This window comes from Astyanax mexicanus, chromosome 13 (assembly GCF_023375975.1).
Source record: "Astyanax mexicanus isolate ESR-SI-001 chromosome 13, AstMex3_surface, whole genome shotgun sequence".
NCBI classification, from domain to species: Eukaryota; Metazoa; Chordata; class Actinopteri; order Characiformes; family Acestrorhamphidae; genus Astyanax; species Astyanax mexicanus.
The window spans coordinates 23,563,999-23,578,779 of record NC_064420.1 but is presented as its reverse complement, the minus strand read 5'-3'; positions in this window follow the sequence as shown (position 1 = coordinate 23,578,779).

Sequence of the window (14,781 nt, the reverse complement as noted above, 5' to 3'; positions counted from 1 at the left end):
TTGCAGTAAAGAATGCGTTTCTGTATTCTATATATCTGCTCAGTGATAGTGTCGGGTTACAGACCCCTCCCCAGCTCTGTCTCCGCCTAACGCGGCACCTGATTGGCCGACAGAGATTCACATGTCTTTCTTCAGAGAAAACTCTGTTGATTCTGCGCATGTGCATTAGTAAGCTGTAAACCCAGCCAAACCTTTAAATAAGGCATTAAATTCAATATAATAAACACTACTTTGACAAAAATGATGATTACTGTAGAATGGACTGATGGATTTACTTATTTGGAGTGATTTTAAAGCAGCAGGTAGAGGTAAGCGCTGGAGGGGGCTGGGTGTGTGTACGTTGACCACTAGTAAGTAACCCAGGGGGATTAATTATACAAGTTGCTGTAAAACTGTATAAAACAGTCTAACGCACTCTTCAGGAACTGTACAGTGAAATAGTTTGCTGTTCCGTAACCCTGAGAGTTAGACAGTGGAAATGGTGTATAAAATTGGATTGCATTGGATCAAATAAGGACATACCTAAAAAGCAAATATGCAAATTATAAGTAATATTTTAATAAATAGGCATATTTCGCCGTAAATGTTTATTTTCTAAAAGGAAATACAGCTAAATAGGCTAGACAACTGAAAAACAGAGATTCTAAGCTTCAATATATGGCATATTGTGTGTATTGAGCCTATAATTATTCATAAACACAGCCAGATATTAATTATGACATTTTTCTGGCATGGCCCATGGTGGGCCATATGGAGAGGAATTAGTGCCAAATTGAAAAGCAAACACTAGGGTGGAAAAATGTAAAAACAATCAACAGAATGCATTGTTTTTCCTCACTAACAAGCAGAATAAGTGCCAAAATGAAATGCAAAACTACTACTACATTACATTTCATTGCACTTGATCTCTTTATTGAAAAACAATAAACACTTATTTGCATTTTCAAAACCAAAATGAAATAGCTGAATTAGTGCCAGAATTTATAAAATACACCTTGAAATGTAATCAAGGCACAGCTGTATTGCTATTCACCATAAGGTGCTTTAAACATGAACTCCTCCTTTAAATGTAATACTCACGAGATTGCTTTTAAACACGGATGTGAGGAAAATGTGCCAGAATGAAAAGTTTTAGCTCCAGTGCACTGATTTAATGTCACCCAATCTCTGAACAGAAAAACAGTGTGTGTGGATTTGTATTTAAAGAAAGAAACGCTGAATTCGTGTCAGAATTGCACTCAAAATGCAATCACCTCAACTGCATTGTATTCCACTGTGTGGCGCTGCGAATGTGTAAAGCAATCACAATTAGAGCTTAGATCGGGCCCAAAAAATCCGACCCGACCCAGCCCGAGCCCGTGCACGTTCTGCCTGAGCCCGACCCAACCCGAACCATAAACTGTCATTATGAGCCTGAGCTTGACCCGATCCGCCCCATTAACTGGCTGTTTTCGGGCTGATTGAATGAGCGAAATATAATCAGAATTATGTTAATTAACACTGTAACATAGAAGCATAGAACTATTATTTAATTAAAAAGTTTTTTTTAGAACAGCTGGCTACACACAATGCTGCAAGTCAAACGCGGAGGCATTCACGTGCGCCCAGAGCTACGTGATTATAACATTTTTCATTTTTATAATAGTTTAATTTTATTTTGTTTTTATTTTTTCTGTTCGGTAAGTTTTAAATTGTTTTAGGGTGGGCTTGCTAGTTTTTATTAGTTTTCACACATCTCATCAGAGAGATCGATCTAATAAATGAGAGAGAGAGAGAGAGAGAGAGAGAGAGAGAGAAAGAGAGATTTCTGGTATGAGCTACTCACAGGTAAAGGGTCTCACACACTGTATCTCCTGTTTCTCTTTTATCTCCCTCGCACTCATATTGTAATCCCATACATAATTCTGCAGTTTCTCAGTGTTTTCTGTCGTATTTTGCAGCTAGCGTGAGCGCTTTACACAAGAACAAACGCCATGGACTATGAGGTGCCAGGCGCTGCCGCTGCTGTGCCGTATCCGACACTCTGCTGAATCCGACTCCGCTTCGCAAACAGAATCGGCACAACACCGCCCGTTGTTCAACTCCGCTGTACAACAGCGCTTATAAATGAATTAAACACGAAAATGAGGGTATTCTATCAGTAATTTCAGTTCATTTTAGTTAGTTTTATAAACACACAATACAGTTCCAGTTAGTTATGTTTTTCCTTTTAATTACCGTTTTTATTAGATTCAGTAAACACAAATGTTTTTTCACTTTCAGTTTAGAAAACAGATGCCAAAATCTCTGACTATTTTCTGGAGCCCAGCCCGATCCGACCCGACGAATGAGGTGGGAAATCTCGGCCCGACCCGACCGATTTCGGGTCGGTCCTCGGGTCAGGTCGGGTTCTGCAGAGAATCTAAGCTCTGATCACAATGCACAGATTGCATTCCCTCTAACCCATTGACAGTATATATTAACTGGACCAAGCCATCCCACTGATTTCAACGGAGCCAGGTGAGGCCAATCGTGTCACTTCCTGATCGGCTTCTCGTGGGGCGTTAACTGGGAAAGTGAAAGATTGCGCAGGCGCCAGCATGACGTGAATCTTCCGCGTGCCGTGCAAACAACCGTACTGTTAATAGGAGCTGCACTGAACTATTCACTCTAGGCCCCCAGCTTTTCCCTTCCAAAACTTGGGAGCATTTGAGCAAAGCTATCCATTCAATTCCATTCAGTTCGGGGTGTCTTTGAACCAATAATAAATGTATTTCCAAGCCGTTTTCGATTAACACGACCCGTGTTCTTTTTTACAAAGAACGGATTTTCTGCCATTACATGCCATTGTAATGTTTGGAGAAGTTGCTCCTCTTAATTTAAAAGTACAGAATTGATTGAATTAGAGCAGGGTCAAAGTTACCTCTTATTATGCAAATATAATACTACTACTATCAGTTATAATACATTGTAGATAGTAAGATAGTAGTAAATAGAAGTAAGATAAACTATAAGAATTATAATGTATAGATATAACCATAATTTATATTACACATTTATTATTCTTATTACTGAGTTTCTAAATGCTTGTTATATAGACAAACTATGAATATTCTTCAGTAAATCCGTGGACTAATATTGGATCAGTAATTCTAGTTTTTATCTGCTCTGTTTTCAATAAAAGCCCCATTCTGGGACGGAATTGAGCTTTTCTCACTGTAGACTGAATAGCAGCTCCTATTAACAGTACGGTTGTTTGCACGGCACGTGGAAGATTCGCGTCATGCTGGCGCCCGCGCAATCTCTCACTTTCCCAGTTAACGCCCCACGAGAAGCCCATCAGGAAGTGACACGATTGGCCTCACCTGGCTCCGTTGAAATCAGAGGGATGGCTTGGTCCAGTTAATATATACTGTCAATGATTCACTCCACAGTGAGAAAATGAGAAAATAATAATAATAATAATAATAATAATTATTATTATTATTATTATTATTATTATTATTATTATTATTATTATTATTATTATTATTATAATTGTAGCTACACCGGTCTAATGGAATAATGGCCACGAGTCTTTTGATGGTTTATTTCTCCTTTTCTCTCTTACTCTCTCAGGTCGTTCATCGGAAACCATGAAAACTACACAAAACAAAGCAACCGTTCAGCATATGCTAGCTAGCATAACAATACTGTGTACAACTCAGAACACAAGCTTAATTACAAAAAGCATATTAAACACATTAATAAGCAATATTAAACAGATAAACATTGTGGACAATCTCTTCTGCTGTCCTGCGTGTTCTTCATTGATTCAAAGAAATGCAGACACAGAGAATCAGGATGAACAGTGAGCTTATACATTTATTACAGAAGTTCTGGAGAAAGATTGTACATGCATGCAAAAACTAAATGTATTGACTACCCAAATCTTTCTGACCTCGTGTTCATCTGACCCTACTTTAATATTCGAAATGACCTAAATTCGTTGCTATGGCATGATTTAGCATTTCTCGAACCTGTTGTTTCAGAAACCCGTAAATTCTAATCTGGGGACTTAATCTTTGCACATTTCCCGAACCTGTTGTCTTCGAAACCAGTAAATTCTAAACTGAGACCCTAATCTTTGCTGCTCATCAATTTAACTTCTGTAAAGTACGCACGCACTACATCCACCATCTTACCTCTGACGCCCTTTCACCTCTCACCCCTCTCTACCAGCGGCACAGTTTACAGAGCTTTACCCTAATTAATTTAATTAAAATCCCCTCATTAATCATCTCTTATTAATAAATAAACCCCCAAACTTTCCTATTTAATAAACACTGACTGTAAATAAAACTTAAAATTAATATTTCCTCAAATATGAAATATTTAATAATAAATATGAACGGACTGTTTAATATTCATGAAGTATATTAATAATACTTGCTTATGCAACAAAACAATTATCAAAAAGTTTCAAAGATAAATACCAAAATGTTAGTTAATTCCTGCCTTTCCATTTCACCTCAAAATTCCCTTATAGCATAAATATTTAAACACATGATCCTTATTGTTATACATTATCTTTTACTGACTGCATTAAACATAAAGGCCAACATACAACATGCATTACTGATGTAAATAAAATAGGCTAGAACCAGTCAGTTTTGGGGAAACTGGGGATGAGATTTGGCTATAAAATGTAAATTTAAAAATATATATATTTTAGTTATTTTATTAAATATAATTTTTCCCTCACTTGTATATTTACACAAATACATTTCCCACAAAACACAAGAATGTCAAGTCTTTTAAGTAGTTTTATTTATTTTTTTTATTCGTTATTGTTCATTTTTCTCCCTCTCTTCATCTTCATCCTCTCCAGTAGGAAGGATAGTTGAATCTGAAACACACACAGATTAAAACAGTTTAGCTTGGGCATTAAACAAATATAATATAAATTCTGAACAACATAAAAGTCTAACCATCCTGGCTGGTTAGCTAGCTATTTAATAAAACTAAATAAAATGGTCAGATTTTGGTTATAATTTATTAATGTGATTTTTGGCAACCAGTCTGTCTGTCTGTTGAAAAGCCTCTATCAGCAGCCTTTTTCCTCAGATGAGTTTATACAGATTGATCGGTATTAAATTAAACCTGCCCCAGCTCCTCAGCACTGCAGCAGCATACAGGGCTGTAGTGCGTCAGTAAACGCTGGTGCTGCAGAACAGAAGATTATTAAAGAGTTGTGATAAGTTTGATAACTCTTATCTAAGCTAACTGATCTCAGTTGCACAGGGCTAACGCTGCTCAGTAAAGCAGTTCAGATACGAAATTATTGTGATTCTGTCTGCAACAGCATTATTAATAAACCCACACCCCTATAACTCGCTACTTTAACTTAAACTAACCCTCATAAATCTCTCATTTACAGCCTGATATCACAAACAACCAAAACAGTTTAGATCTGAATCTCCTCACCTCATAAACCTCTCTCTCTCTCTCCACTCCTCTCCTGCCGCTCCACCCAGGGGCGTAGCAGCAAAGTCTGGGCCCTCTACACTCTCTATGTCAGTGGGGCCGTATCGATTCCAGTACGTGCACAGTAACATGAGCAAAAAAAAAAGGGGGGTCTCTTGATTAACGGTTCTTTCATTCACCACCTGTATTGATGCATTTGGCCTACTTGTGCTCAAATACCTAAAGCATTAGTGTACATCTGGTTTATGTACTAACGTTTTGATTCATGACACATGCAAATTTTGATTTAAAAAACATTTACTCTTAAACACGAGAAAGGTACAACTCAAATCAAATAAGCTACATTACTTTTGTAATGAAAAGGTACAGTAGAAATCAACATAAAAAAAAATTGTTTCAACGTGAAAAAAATAAGTTGTGATTGGTTTCTGCTTTTTTACATCAAAGGCCTAGGACATCTTAACCTGCGATAGTAAAACATGTGCACTGTCAAATTGTTCTTCAACTTGCAGAAAAAAGAAATAAATCTGTAAAGATGTAATTTACATCCCAGTAAATGCCCACTGACAGGTCTTTTTGTTTGCAAAGTCTTCTGACAACAACTCCTCTGCATTTCCCTCCTTTTCTCTCTCCCCAGCCTCCTCACTAACTTATTCTCAAACACATCTACAAGCATATGTTCTCACCACCTACATCTCTCTTTCTCTCTTTCCCTGGCAAAAATGTACGGCAAAAATCATAATCCTCATTTTCATGTTTGTTAATTTATTTATAAGTAAATATAATAAGTAAGTAAGCAATGATATTATTTTGCCGTATTTTTCGAAGAATAACTGAAAACATACTCAAATGTGGTATATCATGATATATATCCTTATCGTGTTATAAAAAAATCCATTTCGTCATGTATGATTTTTCCCACATCGCCCAGCACTATTGCAGACAGTAGCTTTTAAGCACAGCACTGCAAGGCTAATTCTTTTTACCAGACAAAAATCATGAATTGCTTTTTTGCTTATTATATTACTAGTGTGCACTAGAGAGCTACAGTGATATTGGTGGGCTATTTACATGTTAATATATGCAGCAGAAATATTACTAGGTGGATTATTTAACGTTATTAAGTCTCAACACTTTCAGCTCTGCTGTGTTATTAAACAATTGGCTATAGCACATGCACTGCACCAAATGCTAACTTACTTTAACACCTTAACCACTCACATTTAAGCAGCAATTCTACCAGTCAGCAGCTCGTTCTCTCTCTCTCTCACGTGAGCATACAAACACCAGCAGCAGCTGTCTGGAGTGGACTACGTTCAATTTAATTGGTTTTGCATAACAAGCAAGTTCGCCTTCCCTCATTCTGTCTTTTTTCTTCTTTTTGATAATCTGGTTTATGCTTTTTTGTCTTTTTGGCCAGTCTTTCAGTCTGGGCTGACTGACGTAACACTTGCAGCCAGTCGCTGCAGGGCAGACTAAACCACTAAACCCCCAGAATGTCCAATTTGTTGAGAGGACTGTGACTAAAGTTCATTTCCTCAGTTGATGTTATCAATATATTTTAAATGTTAATTAATAAATAATATATATATTTTTTATTATTATTGGAGAGTCCAGTTCATTCAAATTAAAAACGTCAGGATTTTCATGGGCCCCTCTTCTTACTCGGGCCCTGGGTAGCCAGGTCCACTTTTCCCCCCACTACCACGCCCATGGCTCCACCACTCACTGCCGGGTCTCTCAGCTCAGCGCGGCTCCAGGTGGATTGTGGGAAATTGTGTTTTTTTTTTTATTTATTAACAAACGACAATATTCAAAACTAACATCAACACGTACAAAAATATATCTTTCAATCTTACCTCCCCAAACATCACACATCAATATGTCACATTAATATTGGCATGTTAAACAACTAGGAATTAAACCAAAACAGTTCCATGTATGTTCAATAATATATATATATAAATAAATAATAATAATAATAATAATAATAATAATAATAATAATAATAATAAATAAATAAATAAAATAAACAAATAAGGAGAGAGAGAGCTAATCTAACAGAGAGAGGTGATAGTAAAGCTTCCTTGCATGGGGCCTATCGATTTTCTTCAAGGAGTGCCTCAAAAGCTCTAATTCCTTTATAAATATTGACCATAAAGGTTTAGACTTTCCATATTTACATTTATGTATATAGTATTTTACCAATATAATCATATTATTTACAAGATATTCAATTTTTCTGTTCTTAGAAATGTATCCATATAAAATAAAATGAGAGGATAAGGGGTCTATGTTCATGGCCTTAATTTTCAGGAGGCTGTGCAGCGATTACCATAACGTTTTTATAGGTTGACAAAGAAAGAACAGGTGTTCTGTTGTTTCGGGTTCATTACATATATAACAATTATTGCAATCAATTTTAAATCTCTGTTTTATAAACTCGTTTGATGGATAAATATCATGTAGAGTTTTAAAATGAATTTCTTTCAATTTTGGTGGGAGAGCAAATTTTAGAAATTTTGTTAGTAATTTACCATGGTCTTTCTTTTCATAATTTTCCATGAATTTTCTTATTATTATACCCGGATGCATTTGTTTTGTTAAGTATTGTCTTAAGAAGCTGTTGTTACATTTTTGATGCAATAAATCCAAACCATTAATCTTGATATCGTGTAGTTTAGCTGTTATTTTGGTTTCATTATAGTTTTTCACGAGCTGAACAAATTCCTTTGGTATCCTTTTTAGTATCTTGTCATGGTCACTTTTTGTGCAATTAACATTATATTTCCTTATAAAAACATCATATTTATACATGTTACCATTATCGTCCAACAAGTGACTTACAGACAAAATATTTTTCTCCATCCAATTTTCCATGAACATAGACTTCCTTCTGTGAAGAACAACCCTGTTATTCCAGAAAGGGACATTATGAGGACTAAAATTGTGTTTATATGCCAGTTTCCAATTTAGTAATACCTGTTGGTGAAAATCAGATAATTTCACAGGTAACTTACAAATATCAAAGTCACATCTTAATAGGAATTCAATACTACCAAATTTGCTAAACAATAAAAAGGGGACAGCAAACCAAATTTCATGACTACTTTTCAAAAATGATTGTAGCCATTTAAGTTTTAATACACCATTCATTATTTCAAAAGCTATTACTTTTATACCTCCATCTTCATAACCTTTAACTACACTTCCTTTTTTGATATAGTGATGTTTGTTTCTCCAGATGAAGTTTAAGTTAACTTTATTGATTTCCTTGATAATTTTGGGGGGTATGGATAAAGAATATGCAGGGTAAATAAATCTTGATAAAGTCTCCATTTTGTTGAGTAAGGTTCTACCAAAAATAGTTAAATCTCTCTGTAACCAATTGTTTAAAATCAATTTGCATTTGTTTAAGTTATTTTCAATATTTAATTTGACACTACTACCTTCATTTTTTTGTTATCCATATTCCCAGGTATTTAACCTCCAATTTGACCTTTATATTATATATCATAGTTTGGGAGCAATCATGGAGACACATCAATTCACATTTCTCTAAATTTAGATTTAGGCCTGAGGCTTTGGAAAATACCTCTACTGTATGGATAGCTAATGGAATCTGGTCTTTATTTTTTAAAAACATAGTGGTATTGTCTGCAAACTGACTTATGATAATATTTTGATTCATGATTTGCAAACCCTGAATACTGGAGGTTCTTATAAGGATGGCTAAGAGCTCTGTAACAGTGATAAACAGGAGAGGTGATACACTAAATCCTTGCCTAATCCCTCTATTTATAGTAAATTGTGGGCATGTTCCTTCTCCTAATGATACACAGCTATTGATGTCTTTATGCAACATTTTGATTACATTTAAAAACTTCTCCCCAAAGCCAAAATGTTTAAATGTCTCCAAAATAATTGTGTGTTCCACTGTGTCAAAGGCTTTCTGGAAATCCAGAAATAGCATAAAGCCCTGCTCTTCAATAAAATGGGCATACTCAAATAATTCTAGAACCAGGCGAATATTATTATGAATTGACCTACCCTTTAGAAAACCAGATTGAGTGGAGCTGATTATATTTGACAACCCTATTTTTAATCGAGCTGCTATGACTTTTGTAATTTTATAATAATTTTATAATCCGTATTGAGGAGTGTGATTGGTCTTAAATTTTTTAGGTGTCTTTTATCTTTTCCTGGTTTAGGAATTAATGTGATGACACCCTGTTTCATTGTTGTCATAAGTTCTTTTTGCTGGACACTTTCCATAACTGCCTCAAAAAACAGCAGTCTTATGTCTTCCCAAAAGAATTTATAAAAATTGGCAGTTATACCGTCTGAGCCAGGGGCTCTATCTGATGCTATCTTTTTAATAACACAGTCAAATTCCTCAATACGGAAATCTTCTTCACACCTGTTTCTGAACATGTCATTAATTTTAGGGATATTATTGTGAATTTTTTTGTCTTGTTTTGAGTATGAGGAGGTAAACAGAGTGCAGTAAAATTCCTTAACTTCTTCAGATATTTGTTTTATGTCAGTACATTCTGCACCACCAATTATCAGGCTATTAATTTTATTTTTTTCCTGTCTTTGTTTTTCTTATCTAAAGAAGTATGAAGTATTTTTTCTCCTTCTTCCAACCATTTGGCTCTTGAGCGTATGTATGCACCACGAGCTTTGACTTGGTAATATTCGTCCAGTCTAGAATGTAAAGAGTTAATATTAGTTTTGTCTTCCTCGTTCCAATCTGATTTATGATAATATTAAACTAATTCTGTAATTAGCTTGGTTTCTTCCAATTGTCTCTCTTTTTGTAATTTTTTGTTGCTGTAAGAGATAGAGAATTTCCTTACATTGAATTTAAACAATTCCCATTTATTATTAGCTGTAACTAAACTTTCATCCTTTTTAATATCTTCAATTATTACCTTAATGTTTTTGCAGTATTCAGCATTTTTAAGTAGATTGGAGTTGAATTTCCAGTAACCTTTGACTCTGTTTCTCGGGTAATTATTTAATATTTGGAGAGTTATAGCACAGTAATCACTTAAAGGGCTACATAAAATATTGGCTTCAGTGACGTGTCTGAGAATGGAATCTGTAACTAACCAATAATCTATTCTTGACCTTGACTGCCCATTTGGTTTAAACCAAGTATACTGTCTGCTGTTAACATTAAGATATCTCCAAACATCAGTAAGTTTATTTGCATTCATAAAGTCTCCCATTAACGGATTCAAAGACACCTGTGAGCATTTTGATGGGTATCTGTCCATCCATTCATCTGGTGTTAAATTAAAGTCACCTCAGATCACAAAATGTTCAGTGGAATAATTCTGCTGTAGTTTCTCTATAACAGTTGTAACCTTATGTAGTAGGTGTTTGTTTTTTTGATTATCATTATATCCGTAAATATTGACAATACTGATTAAATTGTTTTCAATATCTAATACACATGCTGCCCAGTGTCCATCTTTATCAGTTTCCTGAGTTATAACTTTACCTGGACATCTATTAAGACAGATTGCTACACCTGCAGAGCGGTTGGTACCATGGCTGAAAATGATCTTGTCACCCCATTGTTGAGTCCAACATTTCACATCTGCTGGTTCTGAATGTGTCTCTTGAAGAAAAAAACATTTGGCCTTTTGACCTTTGCAAAACAGAAAAATTGCTTTACGTTTGATAGAGTCTTTGAGCCCTCTCACATTTAAAGAAGAAAAAAGAAAGTCAGTCTTTAAATTCAAATTTGAGAACATATAAAACAGTAACAGTAGAACAAAAAAAATGAAGCGTAGGTTCTGGGAGGTAGAGTAGAAGAACTTTGAGGAGTCCCCTTAACAGTCCAATGATTAAAGTTTCTCCTCTATTAATTATCAAACAACCCTATAACACCGCTAACTCTTCATCCTGTAATACGCTTTCCTTCGATGTAGGCGAACGGTCCTCTGAATCCGGCAGCTTTGCCTTCCTTCCTTGCCTTCTCAATCCTTGGCCACAGTGCCTGTCTAGCTTGCCAGTCTTCCTTGGTCAGGTCCTCTGCAAACTGAATTCCTTCCTCTTTGCAGATCTGTGATGACTTTGTTGTTTGTTTCCACACTTTATCTCTCATATTCCTTTTGGCAAAGAGGATTATAACTTGCCTGTGACGACTTCTGCTGGTCTCCCCACTCTGTGAACAACATCAATGGCATCTTCCATTTTATCAGCCTGATTCGGTAAGATTCTGCTTAACAATTCCACAACTTCAGCTCTGTTTTCTCTGACTTTTTCTTTTTTGCCTTTAATGCACAGGCACCATCTTCGTTTGTATCTTTCTTGACTTAATAAGCGGTCGGCCTTAATAAGTTCTACTTGCGTTTCCAAGGTTTTAACTTTGTTCTTGCACTCTTCAATATTTTCAGAGTTGATCTGTACCGTTTTGGCGATTGTGGCTAGCATGGCACTGTGCTGCTGTAGCATGCTGCTAATGTCATCCAGACGATTATCAACCCGTGTTCCAAGCGCCTCTAATGCACCAAGTATGGATCCGAGTGTTTCTTCAGGAACATCCCCGCCACTGATGCCTTTTACTTTCTTTCCGTTTGTTCTTTTTCAGGAGTACTTACTGGCGTGGTAGCTCTTCTGTCTCGTTTGCTACTGGCGTTAGCCACCTCCATTGGCATAGTGTAGCTGTGTTCGGCCTCTGCTGAATGACGGCTCGGCTCTGGTTTAGATAGTCTTTTCTTCATTTCTTGTGCGTCCTTTCCTTGGTTCATTCTTCAAACCAAAAAATAAGCGGTTATATATTTAGTGGAGTTAGTTTTGTTTTCTAAATATCAGGACTCATGGAGGAGCTCTGAGCAACGCGTCCGTTCAACGCGCCATTGACCCGGAACTCCTCTATTAGCGGGTGAAGTGTGCTGGGCTTGTATACTTAAAAATGTCTCCCGTCATCCGGGAACTTACTGCGCATTCGGACGTTGGCTGCGTCCAGAAACTTTTGCTACTCCTCCTCTCCTACTCCTCCTTTCCTACTCCTCCTCTCCTACCCCGGAAGAAGGTGGAGGAATGGAGGGAAGGAGCTGTAATTGGGGAAATGGAACAGCTGATCCTTTTTTTTTTTCTTTTTTTTTTACAGCTGATCCCTTTTAGATAGGATGTTGACTACCAATGAACTGAGCCAATCACAACGCTCACTTTCAGCACGTTTCAGAACATTACTATCACACACAGCTAAAAATTCAGATATTCCAATAAAATCCTGTTTACTCCCAGCCGCATCTCTGGCAAGTGACTCTGGCAGCCCTGTCTGACCTCAGCCTTATGAGGGATTCAGTTTCCTCATCAGTCCCTAAGTTAAAATAAATAAGTAAATAAATGAATTTATTAAAATTATATATATATATTATAAATAATATATGTTTTTATATGTATAACATGATACACATAGGGTCATAAATATAGTTTTACTGAGCATACAGTTTATCTAAACTATAAATTATATTACTGCTTTACTGGCTGTTTAATTAGATAAGGAACCTAGTTAATTAATATGTTTATGACGTATATTTGGGCGTTGCCTTCCCCATTTTCGCGTGCTCTGTGGGCGTGGATGCAGTGATGTCATTGGAAAATCCTTAAAGGTCTTCCGGAGTAGGATACACTGATGTAACCTCCGTTGGAAGCCTACTACAGGTGGATTTTAAGCGGCTTCTTTCGTCTACGGTATTCGGACAGGTGACAAGATGGCGTCACGAAATCAGTTTCCGGGTCACGGAGGAGAGGAGGAGGATCGGTAGGAAAAAGGAGACACTTTTGGGGTTTCTGGACGCAGCCCCTGTCTTCTCTCTCTGCCGCCAAGTCAGTTCTGACCTCCAGTTACCCGCGTTAACTCGCGTCACGTGACTCATTAAGCTCTACAGTAAAGCAGCTCTAAACTAAAAGTCCTCTTTTTAACCAAATATTATTTTAGAGACGCATATTTATAAACACATTTTACCCTCATTTTTAGACCTTCTCATATAGACTTTTAGCCCTTTTTAACAACCATATGAAATAAAACAACAATGAATTTATAATGATAAATAAACATAAATATCCTATAATTAACATGTCACTCTGACAGTTACAATAATAATAATAACATTATTTTTATAACACCATTCATACATAAAAATGCAGCACAATGCTTCAAAATAAACTTAAATAAAAAAATAAAACAATAAGTAAAATATAGCAAATAAAACCAACTAAAAAGTAAATATTTTTATTTTCAAATATTTTTTTAAAAGTAATAAATAAATATTAAATAGAATAAGTATAGACATCAAGAATTAAAATATAATATAGATTAAAATAAACATAATAAAAATAAGAACAAAATCAAACAAAAAATGTAATATAATAAAAAAAACTGACACTTGCACGTGTGTTATGTTTGTAATATAAATTATTCTTATTTTACAAGCCTCTTTTCTCTATGATGGCGTTTTTGGGTCATTCTTTAAAAAATCTGGCTGTCTGCCACATACACATTTCTGCCGCTCCCAACCGCAATCCTATAGGAATTGAATTAATTAAATTTAGTGCTTGGAATTTACTTATGTATTTATTAAAAGAGTAATGTAGCGCTGAATTAGCTGCCCTAAAAAATCCAGCCCGACCTGGCCGAGCCTGCGCGCGTTCTGCCCAAGCACGACCAGACCCATAACCTGTCCTATTTGAACATTAATTTTTTAGTAGTGCGTTAAAATTGAACTTTTAAAACACATTTTCAGGGAGTTTGAATGAGCAAAATCTGTTCAGAATTATACTATTTAACATTGCAAGCCTAAAGAAGCATAGACCTATTATTTAAGAAAAATATGGTACATGGTGGGACATCTCTGCCCGAGTTCAGGTCGGGCATCGGGCAGATAATCCAAACTCCAGTACAACCACATGCCGTTAGGTGAATAGGAGATGCTGACATATTCCCATCGGTGTGTGTATATGCGTGTGCGTCTGTCGGTCCATTATCCTCCGCTTTGATATTTATCAGTAATATCTTTTTTCGTTTCTTGAATCTGATATTAACTTAAAAACTGCCTCATTTTCTCTTTGCAGCTTTCCTTGAGTGCCAATCGTGGGTCTGTTATACTTATGAAGTTCGTTTTAAAATGACATTTCTTTAAATTGTTGTCAGTCCTGAATACATTAATCAAGATATAAGCATTGATTGCAGCCAGATCAAGAATGTTGTAGTGGATGTGGATTTAGGCCTGTAAACTGGATGAAGGGATTGATTCAGGAATCCACATTCACATTTTGTTACCTCACAACCTGGAATTCAAAGGGAATATTTGA